General features: G+C 33.9%; 1 protein-coding gene across 11 annotated transcripts in view; it reads left to right on the forward strand.

Annotated features, from left to right (window-relative positions):
• The window catches only part of TENM4 (teneurin transmembrane protein 4), a 1512248-nt gene that overhangs the window by 468621 nt on the left and 1016465 nt on the right, over positions 1–27162 (forward strand). The window lies entirely within an intron of this gene.

Raw genomic sequence — 27162 nt, forward strand, 5'->3', positions numbered from 1 at the left:
GGTTTTGGAAGTTGTAGTAACCATTAGGTGCATCATGGTTCCTGAAGAAGGCTTAGGGCTATTTGCACTCTACACATTCACTAAGTGTAGTAGAGGGAAGGACAAGTTTATTCATCCCCATTGCCTTGACCAGGACAAAAGGTGTCCAGCACTGTCAGGCCATATACATACAAAAGAGATACTCATCTGGTTATTTTAAGTGTAAAAATTGAAAGTGAAGTGTTATTATTTCTTTTCTTTTTTTCTTTTTCTTTTTTTTTTTCCCTTCCTCCCCTTAAAAACAATCTGTCTTCCTTTTTTTCTAATAACCTTGATATATTTTTTGTTATACTCTTGACTGTCAGAGTCCTTTGAACTATGCATGAATTTGTTTCTTTTCTACTTCCTATGGAAATCATCACTCTGATGAAGTACTAGTTTTGCCATTTGAATATGGAGAAGTCTTTCTAAGAATTTGATAGACAGACACCAGGTCTGATGTGTTCTGTTCTGGGCAATCCACCTGGATTTAATTACTTGTGTTTTTTTTCTTAGAGATACCATTGCTGTAACACTCACGTCAGCTAATTTGCAAGTTATATTAATTCCTTAGTGTGATATACGTATTCAATGGTGGCTTGATTAAAGATGACATATTACTAACCATGAAAATAAATAAATTGTTGAATTTTTCAACATTGTTCATTGAAGTACAGAGAGCAAAGTTCCAATCTGAATGTATGTTTGCAATTAGCAGCAAGAGGTTCAATCTCAAGGGGTATTACAGTTTATTTCCACTGATGAAATGGCTGGTTTAAGTAAGCTAAGTTTTATAAGGAGAATACTGTGAAATAATATTTAACAGAGAAGTAAGGCACACTTTCTTTCCCTACCACACAGTTCTGCGCAGATGTAGCAAGGGAGGCACTATTATAATTTATTTTCATGTTTGTAATGAAATTATCCCAGAGTTTTGAAACAGAATAGAGCCAATGAGTGCATTCTACTGAGACAGAAGACACTGTACAACTTCAGACCACAGAAAACTGGCACTGACATTCTCAGGAAATCAGAAAGAAGTGTCAAGCAAATTCCTTCTTAAATTCAAAATAAATCAGACACAGATCTAAAAACTGGCTTAAAGTGTTTTAAAATACATATTTTTAACTTCACATTTTTCTTTTGTTAATTTTCTTAAAAGGTTTTACCTTCTTCTTAGGATCTACAAATTTACATTGCATGAGACTCATGAAACTAAACTTGCTTTTAAAAAAAAAAGTGAGAGATGTGAGTGGTGCACCAAAATTAAGAATATTTAGTTGACAGATTTAAACCCAATGTCACATGTCTTTACAGGACTTGTATTTATTTATTATCCTTCTTTTATCCCTGGTTAGCCAAGCCTCAAAGGTGTTACTGAAACCTCTCCAACTTCTTTACTCTCAAATAATACACATTTTATATCATATAAAGGGAGGGCTGTTTTCTATATTCCATATTTTTTATTTTTCATTTAGTTTTTCTCTTTTTTCTTTCTTTCTTTTTTTTCTTTCTTATTTTTCTTCTTCACAATCTATGTCAGATATATCTCATATTTTCACTGCCTTTTTCTTTGGATAAAAATGATCTGCTCCCTGCTTGTGTTTGTTTCTCCCTCACATACCCGATGGAAGAGGCACTGAGAGAAATGTGTAATATCCTTGACATTTAAAAACTCTAGCAGAAAAAGCATGTGCTATAGCAGTCTTGAAAACATATGCAGAGCAGTTTGTATGGGGAATACAGTGCTAAGAATGAAATCTTAGCTCCAAGATTTTGTGGAACAGACTTCTAAGAGTGACATATTGTACAAGTGTGATTGTGTGATTGTCATTATGCCCTTTCTAACATAAGCCCCCAAAACTTGATGGGATATTGTCTGGAGATTTTATGGCTGTTTATCTCACATGTCCAGTGTTTGCCACCTCAGCCCATTCTGTTCACAGTAGACTCATGGCTGCTCTGACATATGTTGCTAACATTAAGTCTATAAGGAGCTTGCACTTGCAGAACTGATCTCCACTATGTTGCTCACACGTCCTACACAAAATGCCTCCCATAAGAAAGGGACAGAATGAGAATTATCAAGAGTTTTCTTCTGTACTACTATGTCTAAAACCAGTTGCTTTATGCTTTCTGATTGGAACAAAAGAAAAGAATTGAAATCTGGCCCAAGGGTGTTTAATATTACATGCATTCAAGTCATGCACAGAAGCTCAAAGAACCCCTTTGTGAACAGACACCATGAGACTAAAACCAGCTGTGCAATCACAGCCACCCCACAATGCCATACGAATGCAAAGGGTCTCCAGCCTCACAAAAGGATGACTGATGCCCTGTGCTGTGGTATTGTCTTCTCTTTATTAATCTGTGCAGGTTGGCTTTGGCACAATCTGCCCTGTACCCTGAGGTCTCATTGGTCGAGAAAGAGTGCGCTTGTCTTGCAAAACTCAATCAAGACATCTCAGACTTCCCAAGAAGAGGGCAGACCACTGAAATAACTTAGGAGGGCCAGAGAGGAATGTTTTGTTGCAGAATCTATCTATCTGACTGTTTTTAATGCAGGCAGGCTGGGACTAAACATCAAGTCAGGATATTCACAAAGAATGGGAAAGATACATCTGTGGAATCCTCCAGGTTGCATTTAACTTTCCTTATGATCTGACTGCAGATATTTCAGAAGTCAAGTTTAATAACAAATCTCAGTTAAGCTGTAAGCCACACTTCAGTGCTGCCCAACTCATGAACTGAGTGCTTAGCTTTTTGTTAAATATCGCTTTCAGATAATTTACTTTAGTGAAAAGCTTCCTTTCCTCAATATGTTCATTGCCTGCAAACAGAAATCTGTCATCACCTGTTCTGTGCTTGTTTGCATGCTGATAGCTGCTCTCCTCTCATAAATCCCATTAATTAATGAGTAGTCAGCAGGGAATTGTCTCCTCAGGCTCATTAAAGAAATGGACACTAAAATGATATGAAAGCAGCTGCCTCCTTTCTGTCATTCCCTTCTGACGGCTACTGCTTCCCTCATCAGTGCTAAATTATAACACTGCTTTGATTAGTAGTCCAGTTACTTGCTGCAGCTGCATTTGGAGATGGAAATCTTAACTACACAGTCATGTTTAATTGATATTCTCATCAAACTGTTAACATTGTATTAAAAAAAAAAAGAAAAAAAAAAAAGGCACGAGGCACGTGTACTTGTATTAAATCCTTCTGGCATTTTTTGACATTGTAGGCAGATTGAAAAGCTGTGTTATTTCTCAAAGGTTTCTAATAAGACACTGACTATGAAGTTTCTAATAAGACACTGAGCTCATATGGGAACCAGAGGAAAAATCTGTGTAGAATCTTGGATCATCATTTCAGTGACTAAACATTCCTCTCTGTGGAGGAGAAAAAACAAACCTACAACATTTATTTATTTGTTTACTTGTTTGTTTAAAACAAGGATACAAATTTTCTTGAATGTCATCAATCTCTAACCAAAAAGTACTCCCCACCTATGTTGGATAGAGCATCTGTATCATGGCTGGATTAAAAGTTCATGACTGAGAGGTTGCTCTAACTCATACAAATTGGGAAGGTTGCTTATCCTTAAGTGGGGCCAGACCTGCCTATATTCCCACTTATATTTAATCTGTGCAAGAAGCAGAGTTTAAATACTAACTTATTCCTTGTTTTTTAAGCCTAATTCTTAAGACAGGACGACATCAAGACAAGACCATATACTGACGTTTCAGAGGCTAGCTAACCTGCTACCTTAATCTTTAAACATACAGCACAGTGAAAGTTTGAGGCAACATTAACAAGAGTGTTCCACAAGTAGATTTAGCAGAAAACCTGGTTATTAAAGTGGACTAGCCATACTTTGAAAAAGTAGTTGCAAATTTCCCTTCTATTAGTCACTTCAGTTGTTCTCTTTTTTATCTATGACTTAGTGTTATATCACAATAAATATTATTACTTAAAGTACTGCTTTCAAGTGCTTCTATTTTTTTTTCTTTGATAGCCTGTAGTTGTCATTGTATTATTTTGCATTAATTTAACAATGTCTCCCTTTGAACTGTCTTGTAGGAGCAAAGAAACTAGCAAGCTCACTCAGTATATCATATTTAACACAGTTTTCTGTGAATCTGTAGGAGATTCACATTAGGGTTGCTTAGAAATGTCATGGCACTGTTATCAAAAGAATAGAAATGACAACTCTCTGTACAGTTTATAACTGGATTCCAAGCTTGTACACCTGAGTTGTATTAAATTAGTTGAAATGAATTTAAGCTTAACGGAGTGATTCATGGGCCTGCTATAAAGTTCATGGTGCAGATTCATAGTGCTAATTATCCATTAAACTCAATGTATGTTATTAACTATTTCAATACATAGCCTTATTTTCATTTCAATTAAATCAGAAATATTTATAAACACTTCCTTTGCTGAACATAAGTCACTTGAAAGCTTTTTTCTAATTCATGGAACGAAGTGACTCAGACAAGACGATTTATCATCTTTCATTTGTACATCTCAGTTCCCCTTATGGCACTAGAACTTTTTCTTCTCAGAAGTTAAATATAAATTCATTACATATATATGAAAAGTTTTACATCTTATTAAACGTTTAATATATTTCTCAATGCCTCTATTACTTTTTTGTTTCACTGATCCATATGTTCAAGACATTAAAAGATTTATGCCTCTATGATTAATTATAATAAATATTTTTATTAATTAAGAGATGCCGTTGGCATAATATTTGATGCTGCTGTTAATTTATTAAATCTTTTAAAATAAAAGATGAAATGAAGTGCATACATTACAGGGGGGTCAGACTATTTATCTATTAGTAATGAACTCAAGACAAGAGAGAAGGGCAAGTTATTTGATTTAAGGTCTTCGTCCATAAAACATGAGAAAGAGCTTGTGTGAAGGAACAGGGAGACTTAACAACAACACACTTCATATATGTAAGAATTTATTGTTTAAGCATACATGCAGATGAATCACTATTATGTGACAGAGCTCTGAAAAAGACTAGTTATTTTCTAACAAAGGAATGTATAGTAGAGTAATCTTAACCAGATCTGAGTTGTTATTCACACATATATATAGTATGTAGGTCTATAATGGATGTGTTTTGATTGAAGTAACTCATAGTTAGATCCCTACTGGAAGTCCTGAGATAAAAATACTTTTTTATCTGAGACTTACTGCCCAAAGAGTCTTGCTGCTGTGATTATTGACAGTGGTCGACAGTGTGGTGAGCTGCAGCTATTTTCCACTCAGTCAGGAAGCCAAGATTTTCCCAAGGCAAATAAATAATTTTATTTTCTAAACATACTTGGTGTTTGTGATGCCTTGGAGAGTAGGATAAAGGATCTGTAACGCATATCTAATAGTATTTGGAGGGAAAAACCAGACAGAATATAGCTTTAGGTCCAGCAGTCTTCAAGAAGTCTTCAGTAGTTGCAGAAAATTACCAGCATCACTGATCTCTGCCTAGGTAATGATACCCTACAAACTCCTAAAACTACACACTCTACAAACTCCTTTTCTGACCTTTTATTTTGTTGTTAGTCTTTCTACAAAAGTCCCTATAGCAGAGAACTTCCATTGTTTTTCCTGTATCACTCCTTTATTTATATATCTCCATGTCTATTTTTGTACCTTTTTTCTTTGACTAATATCATTACCAACAATGCATGGCATGTTTGAGACAAACATCTATTTGTGGTCAGTGTAAATTCATATATCTGTGGCAAGATGCCGCCAATGCTTTCAATATCAATTATATAAATTTCTTCATCAACTTTTTTTTTGAAAACCCAGACAAAAAAAAAAAAAAAACCAACAAAAAAAGCCCCACATTTTTCATATTCATTTTGACTAATTGTTCAGCAATTTAAATGAAGGAAAAATACTTGAGAAGGTTAATTTGAATGTCATGTATCTAGATCATTATCTGCAGGATGGAGTACTATGACTATTTCTTAGGACCAGATTGCTCTACAGATGTGTAATTTCAAAATATCCAGACAAGGTAATGAATTCAGATTCATATGCAAGCCTTACTCGCATCTTCATGCAAGGAAATACATTATCATTTATATTAAGTTCTTCTTAGAAATTCATACAAATAGATTAAAAGTGATGACAATAATCAGAGATGTTATGTAACAAAATGGACAATATTTGAAACAACTGCTAGGCATATTTTCCATCTTATTCAAAGGCTCTTGCAGCTAACAGGTATAATTATTTATTTCATTTGTTTTTGATATTTAATTATGAAGATCTTTTCCAAAACATAATAATCATGCAAGCAGAACACAAGGCTTTTAGAATTATACTGGGTACATTGATCAAGTAAGAAAATGAAATGTCACTTATAATAACTTTAAGGAGTGCATAACAGCTAACAAAGAGAATTTTTAGTCATGAAGGTCTACAGGAAGGTAAGACACTGTATAACAGCAGAATTAGAACTGAGAAAAGAGGGTACAATTTTTGTTTTTTGAAGTTTTTTCTTTACTTATTCTGCTTATTTCAAGCAAGCCAGAAATAAACTGTCCCACTGTGGCATGAAAGACCACTTTGATTATTAAGAAGATATTTCTAGGTCCTTTGAAACAAAAATTCAAGTCAAATCACTGTCAAATCTGACAAAACATATTTTTCAGCTCAGAAAAAGGAAATTTGAAATTTTAATGATTATAATTGGAACTGTTTTGATAAATGAAGTAGAAAGGATCTGCATTTATTTAAATAAATACTTTATTTTTTCTGCAATTTTTGTCAAAAAAATAAAATAAGCAGATATGCATTACATTCTTGATGTGGATGCAGCTTCACCATCAAGGAAAATAAAGGCTTCAGAGAGATTAGAAGTTTCCCAAGACAAGAATTTGAGTACATATTATCAAAAGGATTTTAGGGTTATTTGGGGTTAGCACAGCAACATAAGTAAGATGGATTCTAATGTCAATCTGTTGTTCTTGTGTTGTTCTTGTTGCTGTTTTTTGCTTGCTTGTTAGTTTGTTTCATATTTTGTTGAGACATTAATGCAATACACAGCTGTTTTCAAGAGAACTAGATTTAATATATTTTAAAAGAAATACAAATTTTAATTGGCAGTTCCGCATGGGAAGCATTTTCCTACAATCATTGGTGGTAGGACCTGATGATCAGATGGTCTCTGGGTCCGCCATTCTTTACGAACTGTTAAGCTCTAAAAATGCTATAGTACTTTAAGAAAATACCCCCTGAAAAACAACAACAACAACAACAAAAAAAAAAAAAAACCCACATCAGCTGATAATTTACTGTTGTCAAATTTCTATTTAAAAATACTTACACTGAAAAATAAAATTAAAAAAAAAAAGAAAAAAAAGGTACTGTACTCAAAAGATTTCACTGAGCAAAAACAGTAAGTGGAAAGACAGGAATCTTCAACAATGGCCAGAAAAATATAAAACATAATTAAAGTAGTATTCCACTTATATTTTCATGTATCAGACAAGTTGCTGATTTTGCAATGATTTTTATTTTCTCTTTCCACCCAATCTATTCAGATTTTGAAAGAGGGAACTTCTATATAATTAATTATAAACTGTGTATATGACATTTTGAAACTTTGGGGAAAGAAAAATAAGAAAAAAAAAAAAAAGAAAGTAGGGTTCAGTGCATTTCAGACAAGGTATATTTAGCAAATACAGCTTCCTCTCAAGCTTTGTACTTCACATAATTACATTCCACATATAGTAATTGAAACTTGTGAATACGTCAAACTGTGTGTTTTCACAAACCAGCTGTAATCAACCGAAATTATTTAAATTCACTATTTGACATAATTGCTATAAATATGACAGAGAAAAGATATTTCTAGGTGTATTACTTTGTAACTATATCAAATGGCTACCTAGGGAGATAACTGCATTGTGTTACTATGTATATCTGCAGGATAGCAACAATCACTGCAAAATCCTTGTTTTTCCATAAACTATTTAGATTTACTTGAAGATTTACTGCAGTCTGGAACCATACGATGTGCACCTCTCTGATTCAGAAATTGCCATAAAAATCAAGCAACTAGAAACTGCTGTCCAGAAGCTCAGCAGCTGTCAGCAGGAATAGCTGCACTGAAGACAGAAAAATAACACTGATTTTTACCAATAGAGGATTAAAATCAAACTTCCAGGGAGAATACCCATGCTGGTTGCCCTACATTGATGCAATATTTGTTGCCTCGACAAAGACTGCTCTAAGACCAGCCCAGAGATTGTACATTTCATGTGTGACAGAAATGGCTCTCCAGGGGTTCATGAAAGCCAAATGCTGATTGCTGTTTCCAGCCCTTCTGAACCTCTGAGATGGCATTTGTCCCTGAGAAAAAAAAAAAAAAAAAAAAAAAAATATTCTCTGACATGTTTGCTTTGAGAAGTGCTTTGTACATTGGAAAGGAAGAGGGCAGGGGGTGGAATGGGTCTGAATGTTCTAAACTGTGATTGAATGTAAGGTCATGAGGTTCATTTGTCCCAACTGGATGGTTGGCTTGCAAAAAGACACAGAGGATATTAATTGATAATGGGTATCACTGACTGGCTCTGTTTATTCTTTATAAATAAAGTCAGTGAAGGAAAAGGACACTTGAGAAAATATTTGTATGTGTGGTGTTCAGAAATACAGCCACACTCTGTTAATCCCTGGAGATACTATGAATTAATGAAAAGGCTGAAAGATGTGTGGATAAATTTTTCATCCATTTAATGATATTTGTGTGGAGTTAAAACAAACAAACGACAGCAAAACCAACCAACAACAAACACATCAAAACAAAGCAAATAAAAGCATATTGATGCTTCTCCTTCTGTATTACAGATGTTAAGGATGCTTCTAACCACCAAGCGTATACATTACTGAAGCAGAAAACCAGCAAGAACAAGTTGCTTAAAAGGATTTTTATCCTTTCCTTCCTCCCTGTAAGCACCAGGATGGTTCAAATCTTGTTAAATTATCTTGTTTCTCCCTGCAAGCTCTCTTGAGAATTTAAGGCTCCCTGTGCACTTTGCCTACAGCAGTATCCTAAAGTGGTTGAATGCAGGGAAGTGTCTTAGAAAGAACTAACTTCTTTCTTTCTTTCCTTCTTTCTTTCTTTCTTTCTTTCTTTCTTTCTTTCTTTCTTTCTTTCTTTCTTTCTTTCTTTCTTTCTTTCTTTCTTTCTTTCTTTCTTTCTNTTCTTTCTTTCTTTCTTTCTTTCTTTCTTTCTTTCTTTCTTTCTTTCTTTCTTTCTTTCTTTCTTTCTTTCTTTCTTTCTCTTTTTATTTTTCATCTTTATTGGAGATACTGTTGTTTTGTTCTTCAAACACCCTGAATGATAGAAGCGTACAAATCTGTAGAACTTAATTTTTTTTTTTTTCAAAGTTAAAATAGTAATAATATTAATGAATAACAAGAAAGATATAGCAACATCCTCAATTTATGCATCAAATATCACTGTTTAATGAGTGTGAACATTATTGGAATAGTAAGCTTAAGCAACTGTTTATTAAAAACAAAGACATAAAGCTGTTTTCTAGCAGCAGAATGGCACACAAACAGCTAAAGTTAAAAATAACAGAATGTTCCTTTTAATCAATTCAGTGTTTTAAACAGATATTACATCCACATTTCATCAAAAGACTAGATAGAGCCTGAAAGAAAGCCACAAGCCATTGTGGACTGGGACACATGAATAAGTCTGGGTTGAATTTCGATGGAATTCCAAGTGAAGCAGTAGTACTAATTCACAAATTGTCGTTAACACATTGTAAGAGCAAAAAATGCTCAAGCAGAGCAAAAATGCAGTAAATATTGCTCACTGTTCCATATTGAGTTGATACACTAAACAGACTGCTTCAGTGGAGGGCATGTAGCAGGGGAAGCATCTCTTCCATTTGTCATAAAATTCCTAGATGAAGCACATATACAAACACTACACCCTTGTATTATCTGTCCTCCCACAAGACTGTCAATGCAGTGAGGTGCATAAGAGAATCTAGAAAGGACTTTTACCCAGAAAGCTGATCTTGCTGGATAAGCTCAGCAACTCATTGATGCAGTTTTGGTGTGAAAAGTCAAGTTATGTGTTCCCAGACTCAACAAGTAACGGCTCTTAGGGACTTGAAATCATTTAGCACCCAAATAACTGAATTTTAAGTCTCCACATTATCTTTTTGTTCAAATTGGGGAGATGATAATTAACGTTCACTTCCTAACCCCTTAGTAGGGCAAATTTGTTCCATTCACAGGTTATTAAATCAGGCTTTGGAGGACTGGAAAGTCTTTGCAGTTTATAATTTATAATTATACTAATATAATTAGTACTCAAGAAGTCATGTGTCCTGTGTCTAACCCAGTATGATAATATAAAAATATCTGGATACGAGAATTATAGCTTTCCAGCATATATTACAGAAAATCACACAGACAAAATGAATGTTTTTCTATATTTTTCTTATTTTTCTTTCCTTTTTTTTTCCCCACTCCATTACTTATTTTCCCTTTTCCCTTTCTTCATTTTCTTTTTTCCTTTTTTTCCTTTCTCCTTTCCCTTTTTCTCTTTCCTCCTCTTTCCTTTTTTTCTCCACCTTTGTGCTGTTCACAGTACTTAGGGAAGGTAAGTAAGGCAAGTTAGGTACACCTTGAGTATAGATCAGAAAAAGATTAGGACCCTGTGCACAGAGAGTAGACAAAAGCTCCAGTTGAGTTTGGTCAGGGCAATTAAGTCTAAGTGGAGGTCTCGGGGTCCTGATACAGATGGTGATTAATGTATCCATTAATCATGGATGTATAATTATAGATGTATAATCAATAGTATATTTACGTATTTTTATTTCAGATTCATATGAATCCTGTCAAAGAATGAGAAGGTCTTTCATTTCAAAGATATATTTTGTATTCTACCCCAGAAGATATTATTATTATTTCAAATATTAGTTTAAATGTTTATGATTGGGAATTGAAAGTTAGGGAATTTCAGAAGTATATCTTCTTGTACACCTTCTTGAAGTTGTGTAAGATAAAGACTCATTTGAAATCTAGCGATTTCACTTCAGTAATGGGCATTCACAGCTAGGGATTTGGCTGTCTTTAGTACTGTTTTAGGAGCTTGCAGCCTAAATTGAGGTTAGGCCGTCTGTGAGTCTATTGGCACAGAAAATGAAGTATGGCAGTTTATATTAAATTTGGAGTATCAGCTACTTTCAGAATGTATTGGCTGGACTAAAGAAAAAATAAAAAAAAGGCTAAATATCTATAAGGCTGGGATATTCTAATTTTCAGAATAAAATGAGAAGCTCCAAAATAACAGTATGATGATGTGGTCTGTACCCTCCTTCCTTTGTTATCACAGACAAGCTGGTCATTAACAAGAAGACATATAGTTACATGCTCTTTCAGAACTATAGCATAGCTTAACAAATAGATTTGTATCAGTGACATGTGCTAATGGTTGTGTTATTGGCTGAAAATGTGAATATCTTATTAACACATTTTCTTAGGTTCCCTAATGAACATTCAAGTTGATATTAAAAACAAATGAAAATAAAGTTATTGCATGTTAAACATTTTCTACCAGTTTATTTAGCATATTTGCTGAATATTTATAGAAACTAGAGCTGTTTTCAGCTGCTTGGATTCTACCAAATCTTCCACTGGTGTTATTTAGTACTGAACCATTTAAACCAGCTAGAGATTTACTTTGGGGCATTCAATATGTCACCAGATTAGTGTAATATTGTATCAAATCTATTATTTGCTCAAGGTTAAGGATTTTTTAAAATTTATTTATTTGTTTGTTTGTTTATTTTAATAGTCATCAGATTACTCACTGCACTACTCCAGAATAGATTTTATTAATAGGCAAAAAATATCCTTTATATTAATTTACTGGTCCTTATTGTACTTCCAGCATGCATTCACAAAATTCTTCTTAGGATATGCTGATAAATTGTTCTTTTATACCATAGTACTCTTCATTAGAATACATCAAATACAAGAAATGGATCTTGTTTTCCTACAGCTCCAGTTTTATATTAACATTATTTAACATTCTACTTTTGGAATTATATTTAATTTTCCATAATTCTTTCCTCCTCCGTTTCATGTTTCCACCTGAGCTCTAGTGTTTTCATCTCAGTGGTTTAGAGTCTTCATATATTCTCCTCAAAGAGAGACTGGCAGGAGAATGAGCAGTAATAGTGATGTCCTTCAACATGTTGCTGGGGATTAATGAAGTAAAATGTCTAGACAGAAGAGAAAAAAAAGGTGTGTTCTTAAGCCCAGAGACCTGATGCCTGTAATTTGCATAATCCTTCAAAAAACTACATTTCTGAATACGGTTGAAAACAATATGTACTTATTAATCTATTCATTTTGCATAAACTAACAATATTTATTCTTCAGCAGAATGTGCAGGTGTCTGTACTTAAAAGTCTGACCCTCTCATTTTACCACCTAATGCATTTTCATTTATACACTACAATCATAGAATCACAGAAATGTAGGCACTGGAAGGGACCTCTAAAGACTATTGAGTCCAACCCCCCAGCAAAGCTGGCTCCCCAGACTAGATTGCACAGGTTGGTGTTAGGATGGGTCATTAATATCTCCAGAGATGTAGACTCCACAGTCTCGCTAGGCATCCTATTTGATTTTATTTTATAATTACATGGAAACTCCAATACTAATCCTTCCTGTAAGCTCTGGTAAATAATAGTCCTGTCTTTGAATGTCAGTGCAATATATTTCTGTACACAGAATTGACATCTCACATAGGAATGAGAACAGTGCTTACATTAGTTCAGGTGAGGTTTGTATGAAAGGAACTGAATGCTGCTCTGGGACTAATCTAATGCATCTAATGTTTTGGGGTACAGATCTTTGTTTTGTTTGGTTTCCTTTATTCTATTTATATATTTAATTATTTTTGCAGAACTCCAAATCTTATTAGCCTTTATTTAAGCATCTAAAGGCTTTAGTTAGCTGCATTGTGGAGGCTGAGTATACAGATTCTAACATGTCAATGCTATTATTCATGGAAGTTACCTTCAGCATTGATAACAGAGCAATTCAGGATGGCAGAACAGCTTAATAATCCCTTTAAAGAGGAAGGATATATGATAGTGGACACAAAGTTTTGTCTGATTGGTGTTACACAATGTGGGGTGATGTGCAGTGCTCAGCTCTGAGACAATATTTGTAGCTGACTGTCACAGCTTTCCAGTGCATAACCCCATTTTGCAGATTTGCTTATTTTACTTGCCCACGATTACAAACACTCTGCCCTTCTAGAGTGACTGACCAACTGTGTAACATCCTTTTTTCAGTCACTGATAATGAGTCAAAGGCACAGTATAGCCTTCAAAAGGAATATGAGAAAATAGGCTTCCTAATGATGGGAGATGGACCTACATTTTATTCTATTGTATTACTAACATTAGCTATAATCTTTGCAGGAGACATAGGAGATAAAATGCATCTCAAACTGTCAGTTATCTTTACTGCTGGCCTTACTTCTCATCTAGAGATCCTAAAATTAATTCCCAGGATTCAAAAGAAAGGGACAATGAATCTCTATAACAGACTTGCTTCTCTTTTCTGATATTCAGTTCTGGCCTGAGCTGAAGCCAAATACAAGGAAAAGCAGATCTCTGACCTTGTGCTGTACTTCAGCCACACTGCAGCCTCTCTGCAAGACAGCCCACAGATATAGTATTATTTCTGGAGTGTAACCAGGTTAACCTCAGAGAGGTTATGCTTTATAGTATGTACAGAACCGACAAAACATGAAGAGCTCCAGAGGCAAAAGCCACTGTCTGACAGTGTTCAAGCCTCTTCCTTGTGCTTGCAGACTTCATACCATGGGAGTGCGGTACTCATTTGTGCTTTGTGCATGGCACATCTAATGCTGAGTATTATGGATTAAAGGACAGTTAGCAGCACTCTGCCCTGTGTTTTAAATTCTCAAGGGAGACTGTAGAGGAGGAATTACCTTCATCTCTGCATCAGTGTGTATTAACTGGAACGACTGCTGAGTTTTCTCTGTATAAGATGCTGTTATCTCAAAATGACTGCAATAACAACAAGTTTTTGGATGTATGGTGAAAGTGCTATATGTTAGTGAGGGCTTCTCTTAGATCTACACTTAGTGCAGATTATGTTCATGCTGTGGCCCTGGGTTGCTCTAGCGTTTGGATCATCCCGCACCAGGAGTCAGTGCCAAGAAACAGTATGCCCAATTTTAGAGAGAGCTTCTCTAAGGGAAGTCACAGCCTTGCTAGTCAGGGATTGTCCTGCTCTGCTGCAGCCTGGCCTTGAGTGCTGTATGTAGGTATGGGCTCCTCAGTATAAGACATAAAACTGTTAGAGAGCATCCAGGGGAGGGCTATGAAGGTAGAGAAGGGTCTGAAAGTCAAAGAACATGAGGACTGACTGATGTCTCTTTGTTCAACCTAGAGAAGATGGAACTAAGGGGAAGCCTCATGGTGGCCTGCAGCTCCTCACAGTGAGAAGAGGGGCAATACTATGCACTCTGGTGACAGTGAAATGATCCAAGGGAATAGCATGAAGATGTGTCAGGGGAAGGTTGGGTGGGTGTGAAGAAAAAGTTCTGCCCCAGAGGGCAGTGGGCATGGTAAAGGCTGGCTGGGGCAACTGGCACAGCCTCGAGCAGCTGGTGCTCAGAGAACGTTTGGAAACCACTTTCAGAAACAGGGTTTGAATTTTGTGCAGTCCTATGTGGAGCCGAATTGGACTCAGTGGTTCTTGAGGGACCCTTCCAACTGAGGATATTCTGTGAATCTATGAATCTGCCTCATTGTAAATTACAAAATCGGCTGTTTATCTTTTGTTGTATCCTGATCTCCCACAATGGATGGAAAACATTTCTGAACTAATTTGCCCATCACATTGCAAAGACATATTTGTCATGCTTTGCCCTTTGCTCAACTTGAATGACCTTCATTTGGACATCATAGTCATCATGGTAGAAGGAACTGGAGATGATTTACCCTTTAGGAAATACTTTAGAAGTGTTTGTCTAGGTGCTATATGAAATATCCTGTAATGCCTTTGAGATTTGGCATGTCCCTGTCACTTTTATTTAAATTTGCTTGTTTTTCACTTCAGTATTCTAAGTAGATCTTCAGCTTTTGTACCTGAAGAAAGAACAAATGCAGAGATTCCCAAAGTTATGGAAATTAAATCAGAATGTACAAAACAATAGCGTAATCTTACATGTTTTTCACTTCTTTTACTTTTATTGAGGTCTTTATTTATATGGATAGGTGTGATAGAAATTGGACTTACAATATATGAGCTTTATTCTACCTCTATCTATAAAAACATGATGCTTATTTAGATTTCTTAGACATTTTACCTCATATTGGCACTTGATGTCCTTTATATTTAATCATTTCATATGATGTGTTCATACCTCTCAGATCTACAGTCCAAATCAGTCATGATGATATTTCTGTCTTCTAATATGATTTACATGAATAAATAAATAAATAAATAAATATATGTGCTCTCCAATGTTACTTAAATTGAAGCTGAAATTTCTTTTCTTTTCACTCATAAAAGAATCTGTTTAGATACTGGTACATATTTCTATTTTATATAGTAGGTATGTCGCCTGCTCATCCTCAGAAAGCTTTGTGCACTTATAGATTGGAAGCAGGAGGCTTATATCTGCAATCACTGACCTTTACTCTTTGCTTTTCAGTCTTGTCTCAGGACTTACACATAAGCTACTCATTCACCTACATGCTCTCAGATCAGAACAAAATTCCAAAATGTCAAGTTGTCACTGGAGAAAGAACAGGGAAATCTTAAGACTCTGATGACAACTAGAACTTACAGCCTCTGGTATTCTTACACAATTGTATAAAATAAAGATCCTGTGGGTGGTGGACCTGAAGCCTTATGTTGCTGTAATTTCAGAATATATATATTTTTTCTAGAACTCGTGTAAGGATGCATAGACAATATGGCTTTAAACACACAGTAGCAGAGAAAGAAAAATGGTTTCCATTTGTTTTTCATTCACTGTATGCAGGAGAATGACACACAGACCAATAGATTAACACTTAGACTTCTTCAGAGTTTCTTCTTCTGATGCAAGCATACAACGTGCAAAGACATTGGTTAACGCTATTTACATGGATAGACATAAGCATATATTTTTCATCTCCTACTGAAGAATTCAGCTCAGCTCTCTATTCCAAGGTGCACTCTCAGCCAAGAACAATAATTGTAGGCAAATTCTACTATACTAAATACAAAAATTTTATTAGTTGCTCAATCCATAAGATGTTATGAGAAACTATGGAAGTTACCTGCTGTAGTGCAATGATGTATATTTTCTTTACCTCTCTGTGATATCGACAATGTGCTGTTCTACACTGTTCTACAGGGAACAAATTTATAGTTTGGCATCTTTTCATGCTATTCCCTTTCCAATTATTACAAGCAAAATTAATAGCTAAGTTTTCAGGTCATCAAGTCTCTTGAGCACGGTTGTTATGGTTTAGCAGGTGAGAAAGCAGCCAGAGAATCAGAGCTGATAGCTTTATATTGATGCATATTATGTTTCCATGAAGTATTGAGGACTTAATTCCTAAGATAGGCATAAGTATATTATTGCTGTCTTTTGCCATTGATTTTTCAGCACTGGTTAAAATTCCTCATTCTCATCAAAGTATATGTGGAATTCATCAAGCCAAATACCAGGATCAAAATTCATCTGTCTATAACCAGCTTGCAACTACCATCTGAGATACTCTGAAATATATTAAACATCCTGATGGGACTCATTAATATAATAAATAAGATTTGCACCCCACAGATTCACTAGATGAAAGGCAAGTTCATGTAGTTCAAGCAGAGAGATACAAAAGCTCTGATATCTAAATATGAAGCTGAATTTCGCCCTGAAAAGCAGATGAGGTCAGAACTACCTTTAAAACAGTATAATGAGAGCTTATAGTTAGTTATGTCTCATACTCATACCACTATATTAAAAGACATTTGTAAGAGAATGCAGATCTTTTATTCTTGCATAAACATTTCATATCTTGTGTGATGTTTGATATCATTTAGTATCATATAATATTATCTTCATGGTTCTGACTTCTGCACACTATTTATATATTGGTAAAGAAAAACAAACGTTAGTGACAAATATTAAGATAAAGAACAAGGTAAATGCAGATCATAACTACTCCACAACTGACAAATATTACTTTCCTAGGTTTAATTGCATCTTATGTTCTGGCAATTTGCAAGTGTTTGTAGCAGCACCATCTAGGGGCTACATCTAATAACAATGGTAACATGGCAGATGAATTTCCCAAACCATTTTTTGCACTCACCGCCACAGCCACATATCTGAATAATATTCATTTGGATTTTCAATATTTCTTTGTTCAGTCAGCTCCAGTGACTCATTTTACATCATTTTCCTATGAAATACAGAGACATGAGAAAGACAAAAGAAGTTTTGACTTGATTTTTAGATAAAGTATATCATTGAAAAACTGGCTTCACTGAGCACAAAAGGAAAGCTTTCATTGATGTATATTAGCTGAGATTTTACTTGATTACTTTTCCTATTCCAACATATTCTCCTTTAATGAAATACATTTACATCTGCAACATCTGAAGCAGGCAATTCTAAGGCTTAATCTTTCTGCATTATCTTTAGAATTAAGTTGAAGATTTGAAAACAAGTAAGAAATAATAACCAGACACTTATGCTTCCTGCTCAGGATACTATGCAGAAATACATCCCCTTGTTTTGCCAGTTTCTCCTGCATTTTCAATACATAGTTATTTTCATCTATAAGTAAGTACTGCCAAGAAGCCCAAAATGTCCATAAATCCTGGATTATCTGTTTATTCTCTATGGAAAAAAAAAAACTTTTTAAGGTATGATCTTTTTCTTAAATTCCCCAGAGAAAGTGCAAGTAACTTTAATCATATCAGTAGAACTAAAATGATAGAATTAATAGAGTCAGAAGAATTATAAGCAGATATTAAGATCTGGCTACAACAATTATCTTCTAGTTTTGTTTTTCACACCCACATGTTCTGTTGTAGAGTTTTTAAGTTCAGGAATGTTCATGATAATGTATTTCTTGCCAATTACTAAGATTTTAATGGATTTTATTTTATTTTATTTTTTAATAAATTGCAAATTTATGCAGAAAGCTAGCATACTGCAAAAAGCTAAGAGACTGAGAAGCAAATATATTTTCTTTAATAGTATCATTAGCTTCAATTATGTATAGTCAGGATTGGGGATATTATTTACCACTTTTATTTTAAATATGAAATGAGGAATGGAAATGCTAGTAGATAAGGGAGGAGTAAGAAAAGAGTGAATAAGAGGACTGAGTGGCCTACTGGGATGCAGAACTGCAATTCAGCAGGTGTGCTCCCATATTTCCCCTTGGACTGCCAGAAGCTCAGTTCTGGACAAGACACACTGAGAACTGCCAAAGCATCATCACTTCATGCTTGGCATAGTGTCTGCAAGACTTCTTTGGCATGGGATTTGGCTGAGGAACACCCTGCTCTGCAGTTTGCATGGAGATTAAGCAACTATCATGATGCTTTCTCTGAAAATATCTGCTAAGCTAGAAAACCTAATGCAAACATTTAATTCTCTTGCTGGCCCATCACAGTGAAGCTTTTTTAAAGTGCAGCCAAGAAGGGAAGGAAGGAATTCTGATAATGAACTTCTAAGTGATTTTATTTTTGTTCAAATGAGGCACTGCTTTAGATCAGGTGGAATATTTAACACATATTATAAATTATTGTGCTGCTAATTTCATAGTAGTTCCATAGGGAAACTAGAAATTCATCTCAGTTATTGGATAACTGACTTGTAAAGAAGAAATTTGGCTTTTGTTAGAATCCCTGTGCTGTCACTGTGTGTAGACTGTGTTTTAGGGTCATTTTTTTGGGCAGTTCATTAAAGTGCTGAAGGTCTAAGTGGCTTGATCTGAATAAACCCATATGTGCCTGTAAGGAAATAAATAAATGCTGTCCCAAAGTTTCTGATTTGTTAAAAAGAACAATTCCTAACAAATCTGGCTTTTTATCACTTCCCATTGCAGTGGTAATGTTGTGATTTCCAAATCAACATAGGAGGGTGTTTTGTGGGAATTAATTGGAAGGGGCATATTACAGTCCCTAAATTTCATACAATCAAGTTGATAAGGTTGGAAAGAACCTTAAAGGTTATCTAGTTCCAAAATTCACTTCTTGGGAATTTCCCCACCTGTTGCACACTGGGGAAACAGAGAAATACTCATAGCTTATTGTATCATGCACATAAAGAGTCAAAGCATGTAAACAACTTTTATTCTGAGACAAATTGTAGAGCCTGAGGGTTCTTTGTGCTCAATGTGCATTTCCATCTGTGAAGATTTTGCCTTGGTTTCTTAAGTTTAATTTTCTTTCATCACAAATGTCTTGGTGACTCCCTTCAATACAAACACGTTTCTGTACAATACCTTTTTGGCTAAAAGCTACTGAATTTGAGTATGAGCATTTGTATGTCACCAGATTTCTACTTTACCTTATTTAGTGCTTAGACAAATGCACTTCTGTTCTAGTGCATTTCACTGTGAATATCTACATTTACCTATTTGTTTTTACACAGATCACCTGATTGGTGATTACTAACTGGTCAACATACTTGTGGGAATATAGTTATTATTCTTTTTCATTCTCTTTTTTCTTAGAGAAATTTGGGAAGCTTTTAATTTGTTTTCCTCCTGCATGATAATAATACGTTGCTGTCTGTGGAAGCATACTCATCACATGAATACATTCCTTGTTGTGAATAAATGTTTATAGAAACATCCTTACAATACTTGCTTATTTCTTCTAGAATAATTGTTTTTTATGCATAATAGTTTTTTAGTAGAAAATACAAAGAAAAATAACTACACAGAAATCACTGATATCTTGTTGGCTTTAATTTTCTATGTCCCTTATTATTATTACTATTTATTATTATTATTATTATTATTACTATTATTATTATTATTATACTAAAGGTGATAAAAGTGAAGCAGAAGAATAGTTGTTTAACTGAACACAAGATTTTAATGAACACATTTCCTTATAAAATTAGAATCACTGTAGAAGTAAAGGCCTTTTTAACATTACAATGCACTTAAATACTTTGTGTATTTAGTTAACCACTGCTTATGTTCAGTTCAGACCACATCATGTTAAAGATGATATTTTCTTGACCATTTCAATGAAATCTGAATTTGAGTCCCTGCAGAGATTCCAGTGTTTGCACCTGTTTTAAACTAGCAGTTTACCCTTACACATCCATCTTGATGACTTTTTACTTTAGAAAATTCTGATTTGAACAGAATTGGTATTTCTTCAGTGCTGCGGGATGGTCTATAGTTTGTTACAGACTCACCTAGGGGCTCCATGTCACAGGCTTTTCATGATTCATGTCACCCACTGGAATATGAGCTAACACACATAGAAGAATCATAACGCTCCTCAAAAAGTCAGGATCCAGAAAATGACATCAAGCTTGCTGAATTTCTGTGGAACTTATGCCTGATCCACATGCTAGCAGAAATTAAGCCTATATCCCCATTGGAAAAAGAAGGTAGGAACAGTTTTTCTATCATCCACACCAGCTTTAAAACATGGTAAACAAAGTCAGCATAAATACACAGGTGTGTAAATTTAGATATATATTTATGTGCTTTGATGAACCAGGAACAAATATGAAGGGAAAGAAGGAAACAATTTTCCTTTCTAAAATAGCCAAAATCAAATGTATTTTCTGCAGTTAAGCCAACATTAAACTTAAATGACAGAATAAAAAAATCTTCAGAAAATGAAATTTGGCATGTCGTGTTAGAATCCAGGATACAGCTTCCCTTTACTATCTTGGAGAAAAAGAGCAACACCTTCAGAAGAAAAAAAAACCAACAAACAAACAAACCCAAAACTTCTAAGGGATGAGTGACAAGACAGCTGAGTGGTAAATAGGGATATAAGCAATGTTTGAATAATTTATGTGTTCTGCGTGAAAGCGATTTTCCATTTTAGCTGTATAAATTCTCTTTGATCTGCTTTGCTACACATTTACATATCACAGCTGAAGGTCGTTTAAGAGTTATAGGGCAGAACCTTTCCATTGTGTTAATCACTTACAACTGTAATTTCACACTACATCAGCCTTTTAATTTTGGCTTACAGAACCCAATACAGTCTCAGTGTGAAACACGGAGTCCAAAAGTTACAGTCACAGCTTCACAGTCACAGTCCAAATGTCTTTCACACTGTACAATGAAAACAAGGAACATCAATGAGATCCCAGACAGAAGAAAAGCACTAATAATAATGTAAGAAAAACAATTTTTGGTTGAGCTGAAAAATGGTTTAGATTACGATACCTTTCAGGATACCCTAAGGTATTTCTCTGACCCTGAAGACATACCAAAATCAGAAGATTACCAATAATTTCAACAGTAGGATGGGGATCAGTTTTTTTGTCTGAGTAGTAATGGTACAAAAAACAGTAGCTACCAGCTATAAACATCTGCTTCTGAGATGAAGCCGAATCAAGTTATGAAGGCTTATAATTACATGAGCAGAACTGTCCTATTCAGTCCTGTCTTTGTGTAATACTTCAGCCATGTAATTTACACAAGCAGCCAAAAAAGCAAGGTTAATGCTCCTGTAATCTGGGCATACATCCCAGCTCCTTCCTGAAGCCCAGTTTCAAATAACTTTAGTGAGCTGTATTCCCATAATAAAAATCAATTTTCCACTGTGAATTTTACTGCTTGCATGCTGTAGATTATTATTATTATTATTATTCATTATTTCATTGTTTCTGTAACCAATTGACTGTCAGAGAGGTTATTCCATAAGGCAAAATTTCAGCAAAATATTTGGATAGGAGGAACATGAGGATCAGTGTACTGTATGGCGAGGGAGATAAAAAAATGAACTGGACAGTAAATTAGATTGATTTAGTACTCAGTGTTTCAGTGTCACAAATTCACTCCCCTGTATATACAAGTCTCATTGCTACCTCACATCTCTGCTTAATCTTCTATTAGCATTCATTCTTTGGATTAAATTCCTGAGTATAACATCTCCTATTTAATTAATGTGAACATATATGAATTAGTTGTTGTCAATAATAATATTTACATCACTACATTTAATTATATATCACTGCATTTGAAAGGAAGAAAAGATTTAGTGTTAGATCATTACTTTTCTGGACAGAATAAAATACTTCCAGTACATTAATATCCTGTTTTAAGTACCATCAAATAATATGTCTTTCGGATTATCCCATGCTCTATTTTTTTTATTTTTTTTTTCCATATTCAGTATTTATTCACCTATATTTTTAATCTGAGATTCCAAATACTTTCTCTGTGACACCTCATAGAATGTTGATCATGTTGATCCCTTTGTGACTTAGATTCCCAGGTCCTCCTGTAATCCAGAAACAGAAGTGAGAATCCAACCTTAAACCACAAAGCAACTTTTAAACTGCTTTAAGTGTACTGATTTTGCACGGTATTATACTTTTTTTTTGAGAAGAAACATTAAAGGGGGAAAACAAAACAAAACAAAACATTATTCTTTGGGGGAAAAAAATGTAATTGAAGCCTTTCATAAATAAGTATTTTTAAGCTTCCCACACTTTTTGTTTCTTCTCTTTAAGATTTTAAAGAGCATTAATTTGTGCTACATCCTATGATACCCTGGAAATCATTGTAATATTTCAGGAAGGTTGCACTTGAATACTGAGTAGATATTAATTCTTTTTATTTAAAAATAAAAACCCATAGTGATTTAGAGTTCTTTGTAATGAGATGAAATTAATTTCTCTTATATTGTACTTCAGCTTTGCTTTGAAGGGAGAACAATATTTTTAAGTTGGTGATTTCTTATATTTATCAATTTTCTTGCATTTCTTTGTGAGTCTCTCTACTGCAACCTTCCATTACATTCACTCTACTGTCATCACTATGCTCATTACGATGAGCAGATCAAGTAATTTCGGGTGAGTTTCTTAATTTCCTTCCATACATCCAATTGAAATTTATTTATTGGACCATTTCAAAGCAACTTCATGAAAAAAAAAAAAAAAAAAATAGAAGAAAAAACGAATACAAAGAACCACACACACAAAGACAAAGGTTTAACTAATATTGCAAGCATGCCTTTGGACCATTCTGTTTTGTTGCAAGTTTGCAGAAATGTCCAGGAATTCACTACTCAAATCCAAAAAGATTAAAGGAATTTTCCCAGAGGAGTGAGAGTTTATATCACAAATAAATCGCTTCACTCTCTTCAACTTGGTTTTACCTGAATACCTTCACTTGTTACATTTCTCGTGGGCTAGGTGGCAAATTGTCTGGGTTTTAGTAAACTAAAAGAGGAGATTGCATAAAGAGAAATGGGCTAAATCTTTATTTATGCTGTAAACATATTAATATGCAGTCAGGAGTAAATTAGATTTTTAACAGGCTGTCTACTATGTACTCCTAAAGATTGTCTGCAAATAATTCTTCATGCTGACAGCTGGAATTTTCTAGGTTTGAGGACAATCATCCTCCTTCTCTTGGGGCGATAACTAATTAAATATGTCTCTTCAATCATTCTGTCAGCTCCAGACTTTCTGACAGATTAAAATTAAAGCTACTTTAGAGACAGAATGCTCGAAAGTTGTACCTTTTGCAAAATCAGATTTAGCATGATGGAGATGAATTGTTAAGTTTGCATTTTGGTTTAGTTAATTAATCGTTTTTCTATTCTTTAGTACATTCTTACTAAGCTATTACTTGCTTACAAATTAACACGGGCTGAATGTGTTTTGAGCATTTTGGCCCCACAGATCGCTAAAAGGATAATAATGAATACTAATAATAATATATATATAGATAAGTGATAATAAATAACGCAAAACAAACAAAAACAGCCAAGAAAACAGAAATCATCTCAATCAGAACCAAGTAATTTTGATTCTCTGAAAGCTCCTAAATCATCTCTGAGATTTCTGCTTTCAGGATCACTGCTTTTCCCCATTACATGCACTGAAATTAATGTTTACCAAAAGCAAATAAGAGTGAAATTAATTTTTATTTTCTGATAACAAATGATATTGGCACTTGTCTGGATAAGATGATTTTTATTTAACAAAATGTACTTCTGTAATGCTGCATTTCCTATTCTACAATCCTGTAATCTTCAGGCTGCTTCTCTTTTCCAAGTCATCATAATTAAAGGCAGGTGTTCAATTTAGCCACCAGAAAGGGATGAGTTATGGTGTAATTATTAGTTATAAAGATTTTTTAAATTACAATTATAAAGTATTTAGGTGTGTAAAATGCAGGTATATGCTCATAAGATATGGGTGCTTCAAAGTAATGGTAGGCACCTATCTCCAATATAAGAAGGATTTCAGCTCCTAAGCATTTTCAAAATGTCATTAAGAACTTATTTCTGTCTCGGGGTACTAATTAAAAATGCTCTTTTGTGCAAAATTTCGATGTGAATTGTTATCCAGTATTTCTGGTAACAGATGTTTAACCTCTTCTGGGGTTTTTTTGACTAGATGAATGGAAAGTATTTACATTGTGTTACAGCATTTTATTTTGATCAATTTATTTATTTATTTTTATACCTGATAGAGAACAAAAGTATTTATCAAAAATATTTATCACAAATTTCTGTCTTTACCTTGTGATTTGAAATGTTATCTGTCCAGAGGACATTAGTTACATTATCAACTACAGAAATATCATTCATTTATTATTTGTTCGTTTATGCCCACTAACTTCTACTGTCAGTATTTATGCTTCATAAATAATTAAATACAACTTCCTTCTTCAAGTTTTATGAGTGGCTCTCAAATTTGTAAGAAGAATATTACAGATTTTTGTGAGTTTTTGTTTGCTTGTTTGTTTGTTTTTTGTTGTTGTTTGTTTCTTTGTTTGAAAAATCTCTTTCTTTTAGTTTATAGAGAACTCTAAAATTATCTACCTAGAAAAAATAAACCATTATAACAATATATACATAATTTCAAAATTATCTTTTAGCACACAGCAGGGACATCTCATTATTGCTGTAGATATATCTTTTAAAGTCTGACATGGCCAGAAGGCATAATATTCTGGTATTATTAGGAAAGTTGTAGAGAACTAAAGAAAGAATATTATGACTTAATTGTGCAAATTTTTTGTATCACATGCACTTCTTGTCATATTAACAACATAAACTGGAATAGATTGTAATTGTGCTGAGAATGATGTAGAGGATGAGTGGGATGTAACAGCTCCCATGAAGAAAATTTGTAATGTTTCTTAACTTTATTTTTTTTAACATTTTTTTTAACTTAACAAACAAACAAATAAATAATAAGTGAAGATATCTGGAAGGATCACAAATAATTTCTAAAATTATGAAAATTTTTCATTTATCACTTCTTAGAATAAGTGGTATCCCATTTTCATCCTTGAAATTATCAGTAGATGAATTCCATTGATGTAAATAAAAAAGTACTGTTCCCTAGAATTCTTTAAACCCTTTACTTGTAGAACGTAGAAAATATCACAAGAAAAATAAAACAAAACTAACTATTTTGCTTCTTTGGTTCTGTGTGGTTTTGCTTTTGTGGAATATGGATTTGTATTTCTGTTTGGTTGGTTTCATTTTTATTTTATTTTTATTTTATTTTTTTTATTTTATTTATTTTATTTTATTTTATTTTAATTTTATTTTATTTTATTTTATTTTATTTATTTTATTTCCCCCTCGGGAAGTTGTCATTTCCTAAACTTCATCTACTGTTTATGACTGGAGGATTAAACCAGATGGACCCTGCTAATTGTCACGCAGTTCTGATATATGAGGCTGCTCCAGAAATTCTTACAGAAATCTCACTGGCTATATTTATTTGTTAATTTTTCTAATTTCTTTTTTTTTTTTTTCCTTCTTTTTTTTTTTTTTTTTTTTTTATAGCTTCTCTCATGTAATTCTTCATTTTCAGGAAGTTACCTCATGCTTTGCATTTCACGGGATTTATTTTTCAAAACATCGCTGTAATCAAATAGAGGTTTTAAAAACACTTAAGTAATGAGTATACATTACAATACAACAGGGTAACTATTAGGTCAAAAAGGAAAACACAGAAATTATACTGAGACTATAGCACTAATAGTCCCAGCTTGTATATATAGATTTAAAATAAGAAAAAATATGAAGTTTTATTTATTTTATTTTTTTTCTTCCAATAAACAATATATTTCACTGACTAAATGCTTTTGCCCACTTCAAGAGCAGAGATTTCTTTTTGTCTCTTTACTCCACTCTGTAACTTATAAAATGACTGTGAAAAGTACATACCCAGTATTTTAATAGTTCTTTTTATTCTTTCAAAAATGAGTTCCTTTTTTCTTTATATTCTTACACATTTCATCAAATGCTGTTCCTGTGATATGGGCAGACAGTGAATTTCTGTAGAGAGATTTTTGCAAGGTTACATGATTATCATGGATTTGTACTCTCTGAAACATGGTTGAGTCTCATGGCTGACTCTTATAAACTCAAACCAAGGCAAGAATTCAGCCAGATGATTCATACTCCAAGAATACACGCTCATCATGAAGTCTAACATCACACCCACTCTTCACCTTTTCCTATGCTCCCAATAATGTCTCATCATTTCTATTAATTAAGAATCTTAGTAGTAATACTTTCAAGGACATATCAAGGCAGATCTCTGATAAGGGGTGAAATCACCCAACTCATGGTGCTTAATGTTGTTTATCCTAACCACTTTCAACTGACATCAAATTCTATGCTACAACGTTGTTATGTGTTTCACAATATCAAAGGATTATGCATCATTCCTCCCACATGGTTCCTTCTTCTTAGCTGTATCAAATTTCTTTTGTAAATGGAAGAGTTTGCTGTCCTTCGTCTATTCAGCTAACAGAATAATAAGCAGAATTTGTGTCTTCCAAGACTTCTGTTTTTCCCTGCCACCATCCTCCTTTCCTCTACAATTCAGAGGTAATATTGTTTATTTAG

The sequence above is a fragment of the Coturnix japonica genome, chromosome 1 (genome assembly GCF_001577835.2).
Source record: "Coturnix japonica isolate 7356 chromosome 1, Coturnix japonica 2.1, whole genome shotgun sequence".
Classification (NCBI taxonomy): Eukaryota; Metazoa; Chordata; class Aves; order Galliformes; family Phasianidae; genus Coturnix; species Coturnix japonica.